Source organism: Octodon degus, unplaced genomic scaffold (genome assembly GCF_000260255.1).
Source record: "Octodon degus isolate 3935 unplaced genomic scaffold, OctDeg1.0 scaffold00325, whole genome shotgun sequence".
NCBI classification, from domain to species: domain Eukaryota; kingdom Metazoa; phylum Chordata; class Mammalia; order Rodentia; family Octodontidae; genus Octodon; species Octodon degus.
The window spans coordinates 435,556-441,046 of record NW_004524901.1 but is presented as its reverse complement, the minus strand read 5'-3'; positions in this window follow the sequence as shown (position 1 = coordinate 441,046).

Below are 5,491 nucleotides of genomic sequence, written 5' to 3'. Positions count from 1 at the left end.
TCTCTTTTGTATTTTAGGGCAGGGTCTACAGAGTGTTCAGGGTTTCAATTCTAGATCAGACTCGTAGTGATCTGCCTGTTTACAGCCTCCCAAGAGCAGGGATTACAGGCCTGCCCCACCACGCCCAGTATCAATTGCCCTCTCAGCGCACCCCGGGGGTGCAACCAGTGCTGCAGGCCCCTGGATCTAGCTCCGGCCCCTGCACCTGCTTGCAGGCAGTTTAGTAAGCTGAGCTATTTGGCCGGCCCTAGAGCTGCATAGTTGAGTTTCTCACAATTCTTCATTTACTTGTCCTGTGAAAAAACAAAGAAGTCCCCAAGAGCAGTTCTCTGGGGGCTTTGCACATTTAATGCCTTCTCATTTTCTTTCAATTCTTTTTAACTTTCCAAATCTCAAAAATGATAACATATTTACCAAAGTGAACTTACAAACTGTCAAAATAAACAGTTCTAACAGCATTTTCAGGAAAGGGAATTGTTTTTATTCATTTTTAAATTATTAATACTGAGGTAGCCAACGTATGGAAGTTTGTTAGGAAAAAGGTAGAAAAACAAGAATTGGACTCAGTATGCTAACAAGGGCCTTTTGGAGAAAAAGCAAAACATGAAAGCATTCTGAAATCACAAATTAAGAAAGCAAGATATTCTCTAAACATTGATGTCATTCTTATCCTCTACCCACTGTAGAAGAACCACCGGTGTGCCATTGAACATGTTTTGCTTACTTTTTTCCCATTTATTTATTAGTTTTGTTAGTCACTTTATTATTGTTAAACATGTAATTTTGTTCATACTACATCTCTTATAACACTAATCTAATGATTGACACAATACATAGGCCTATGTATGACAAAAATAATTATGTATTTCTATTACTGTTTTCATAAAAATTTGTTATTTTCCTCCAGGAAGAGTTTTATTTATTTTTTATTCTTTTAACCACTGCAATGAATATTCTACTTTAGTCTCTTCACTGTGAAGTGTTATGCCTTCACTTCTAGGCTGAATCGTGTTTTGTCTTCCACTGATGAATTTCTGGGTGGCCCTGCAGGGACCAATGCACAGGCACACCACCACACCCTCTGAGCTGACGGCCGGCAGCATCTCAGGAGCCAGTGATCGCTTCCTGTACAGAGGGCACTCTCTGAGCCCCTTGCCTGAGCTTACTCTGCTCATTTTTACAACCAGATGGAAGGTAACAGCGCACACGCACCCCTGGGAACAACGTGAACACAGGTATGTGGGCACTTGCGAAGTCCACGTGGCCCTTAAGGAGCCCAGACGCGCTCCAGTGACCTGCCCCTAACTGCGAGCTGCACGTCTCCTTAGCACTAGTGAGTGCATAGGCAGTGCGTGCCTGCGGCCTGAAACGGAGGCCCGATGACCTTGAGGTTCCAGACTCACCTTAGACTAGCAAAGGACAGCAGTTGTAGTATTTATTTTAATTTGATAGACTTTGAAAGAACAATCCTACAGTATACCAGGGCTTATGAAATTTTAATCACTTTTTGAAATAAGGAAATTTGAGAAATTTTATATTTTGTGGAAACTTATATTTATATTTTACATTTATATTTTTTGGTACCAGGAATCTAACTCAGGACTTCACGCTTTCCAGGCTGTTGCTTCTGTCACTGAGCTATCTCTGCAGTGAGAAATTGTAGTTTTGTTATGAACCTTCCCATCCAAATGCAGGAGGAAACTTCCTATACTGGAGGGAAACTGCTTAGCTTACTCAGTCTTCACTTTGTTTGTGTTTCAAATTCTGCATATGTAGAAGGCTTTAAGGAAAATGGACAACAACATAAATAGGAAATATCACCTTACATACAGCATAAGCTACTGGGCTTATGTTACTGGTGCAGCCCACCAAAGGATGCAAGGGACATAGTACAGACTAGCAATGGAGAACCCAGAGATGTTTTCGTAAAACATCTTGGGAACGATGTGAAGCCCAACCTACAGGTATCCAGCATGCCAAGTTCACACACCTCAAAATAAGAGAATGAAATGCAAGGAACAAGGACAACTAAGAGGAAGAAATTATACTGAGTGAAATTCAGTACTCCATGGTGAGCACAGTGTGGAGTAAAACTGTGACTAATCAATAAAATTATAAAAGTAGACACTGAGTTGACATTGATCAACAGGCACAAAGTCACGTAGTAATTGTTCGTGGAATGAAAAAGATCCATTTGCAGAGAGGATTCACAATGTTCTGATCTCCCTCCAGATGAGTGGCATCTATTGAGTCTACTCACCTAGGTAATATTGATGATAGCATATGTTTTTTCCTCTGAGTTAGAAAGGTCTAGAGCACATATTTTATCTTGAGGCCTTCAAAGAATAAATTTCCAGGGACTGTGTAATCTGTTTGTATCTTCTATACTGAAACCTTCCAGGACATAGCTTTAATTGATTGTCTGAAATATTTGTACCTAATATAGGTCTATAAAGTCAGGAGTTTAAAACAAATCTTCTAGTTGAGACTTGCTGGTTAACTCAGTTGTTTATGCACCTGCCTGGACAAATCCAGTCATGCTTGCAGGCCTGTGGCTCGATCCCCAGTTCCACATGCCACAACACACCCGCACTTAAGGCGACCTGAACCAGCCAAAAAAGAAATCCTTCTCAAAACAAATCTTTTAGCAAACAGACCCTTCCTTCATTTCATCACCATGGAGGATGAACAACACATCCCATGGAAGGTCACCCCACAGGAGGGAGTGAGACTCCTGACAAGAACATGGCCAGAAAGGCAGGTTGCAACTCAATGTTCTAGCTTTGCTGGACACAAATATGTGTACCCAATCTAATCAACCTCCTTCTCTCTAGGGGTTGTTATCTGCCACTTGAGGAATCAATAACCACCTTTACTCAAAAAGTATTTAGTAATCTTTCCCTGAGATAGTGGCTTTCCCTGTTGTTATTATTATCAAGGTGTTACCATTACAGGCCACTCCTTGCTAACTATGAAAAAAATGAGTAGGTCTTGAATGAAGCTGCTGCAAACTTGTGGGCCAACGGGCTCTTGCATGCATCCCTGGCCTTCTGTTGCTGTGGAGAATCACCCAGTGAGCTTGGCCTTCTGAAAGCTTTCCAGGACCCTCTGGGCTGAAGTGGGCCCTGCAGACAGAACTTTGTTAGGCTCTCTGACTGATTAAGCTGGGGCAGATACAAGGAAAAGGCAAAACTGTCAAATGGAAAAGAAGGTCTGATTGAATCCCAGGGAAGAGAAGCACTAAGTAATAGGTCAGGATTCAAAGTTTCCCAGGCACCCTGCCCCCAAACTCTCTCCCACTTGGCCCCACACAGACCCAAACAAAAAACCACACAACAGGTGCACCTGACTTTGATCTGGACAAGCAAACACAAAATTCTCCTTTGTTAACATTAAAAGTCCCCCACAGACCAGATAGCCCTGCCAAGATTAGCTCTCCCTCAGCTGTTCCAGCCTGAGATCAGCCTCCCTAAAACATCCTGTAAAGTCTCCTGTCCCCCCTTTATTTGCTGCTGTCTTGGTCCACTGGACAGCCCGACTACTTGATGACCCAAATAAATCTACTCATGTCAGAATTTAAAACATGTAATTTTTCAAGAGACTTAGGGGCTACAATCTGGATTGCCATCTGAAACCCTAAGTGGATAAACTACCATTGTGTTGGGGGGCATTGCACAAACGTGATAAGGACCAGCTCAGAGTGTTTACTGGCGCATCCTCAAAGTGGATGAGGAAAGAGCCAGTAAGAAGAGACATTGCATTTTGTTTTTTCCTACTCTTTGACATAAGTTTCCTAAGAAGTTTTACTTTCATGCTTCCTATGGAAAATAAATCACGACATTGAGGGATGCTAGAAAAACCACCAAGAGCCAGAGTACCAGAGCCTTAGCAAGATTACGCACATGGCGGTTCAAAGTAAAACTGGGAGTCCCTGTATATCTGCGGAGTAGAGCTGAGTGCAGCTGCAGCAGGTCGGTTTCAGGAGCACGTTACTGATCTGTACCCAGAGCAGCCCTGGAGTCTTGATGTTTGAAACAGAATTAGGGCTCACAGGAGTAGCTCCAGTCTTCACACTAGTTCTTTTCCTCAACAGTTCAGGTGAGGTGGCTCAGTCCTAGGAAAGAATATCAAATGGTCTACCTCTGTCAAATTCATTTCATCAAGGATCACTGAGAGCAAAGCCCTTCCGTTCTGAGTTCCATTGGTCTGCAGGAGTTCCCATCTTCCATGTTTTGGCAAGCACACTTATTTTGTAGGGTGGATAGTAGATGTCCAAACAGACCAGGAGTTGAAAAGATGACAAGGTGTACTTGGCCTAAAATGATGACATATTACAAACTGCATATTAGAAAGAAACAAAGAAGGAGAAAGAGAAAGACAGAGAAAGAAAGAAGTAAAAAGAAAAAATAAAAAAGTTTTGATTTAATTTTTGCAAGTGCAATGGAGAGAGGAGTGAAAAGTGGCTCAAAAATATTATTTGAAGAAGAATAATATATTAATAAAATGGAAATAAATATAAATGGAAAGTGTTGGATCCATTTAATAAAATAGGAGAAACCAAGAAGCAACACCAGATGAAAAATCTGACCTATAAATGAAGATAATATAAAACCAAAACAATAATGGACACCACGAACAGTTAAAAAGTTGCACATACCAATTCCCACCAAAATACAATCTAACAGAAAAAGCAAAGGTAATTTTAAAGATTTTACTTCAAGATAAATGAGAGCAGGGAGGAAAAATATGAAAAAAATACATAGAAAGGTTAACTGTGGGATAAGGTGCAGAGACACTGAGTCCATGAATTTGTACAACAGAAATACTGCCTAAGAAAACAGTATGAGAAAACCTTCATACAGAAAACACGATGTGTCCTAGTGAGACTCTATAAAAGTAGGCACACACATAGATACATACATACCTTTGGCTCTTTCACCAAGAAATCACCTAAATAAGGAAAAAAAATTACTAAATATACTAGCTGAATATTCCCCCTGGGTGTAGTTTTATCTTGGAATTGAAATTAATCCAGATTTCTCTATCAGGTCGGGATGAATGAAAGTTTCCACTGAAAATCTCCTTAAGGTTGAGCTCCAAGCCTCTGGGGCTGCATCTGGGAACGCGCCTGCCAGCCGGTGTGGGGGGCAACTCCCAGCAACCTGATTAGGTTCTTCTGTCTCTTAGAGAAAGGAGTAGAAGATCCACAGCCCTGGGCATTCCCTGAACTTCACAGATGTCTGTGGTGCCTCACACAACATCCCCGATGCCCACGCCTGCCTCCAGTGCCATCGCAGAGCGCATGGACTTGGTGGATTTTGTGTGAGGCGCCACACACTCTCAGCTTTTCGGTACTCACTTCCATAACTTCCAGACCTTTCTCCAGCAACCAGAAAGCACCCACTGTTGCACCGACTGGGCTATGTTTTCTCTTTCTTTCTTTCTTTCTTTCTTTCTTTCTTTCTTTCTTTCTTTCTTTCTTTCTTTCTTT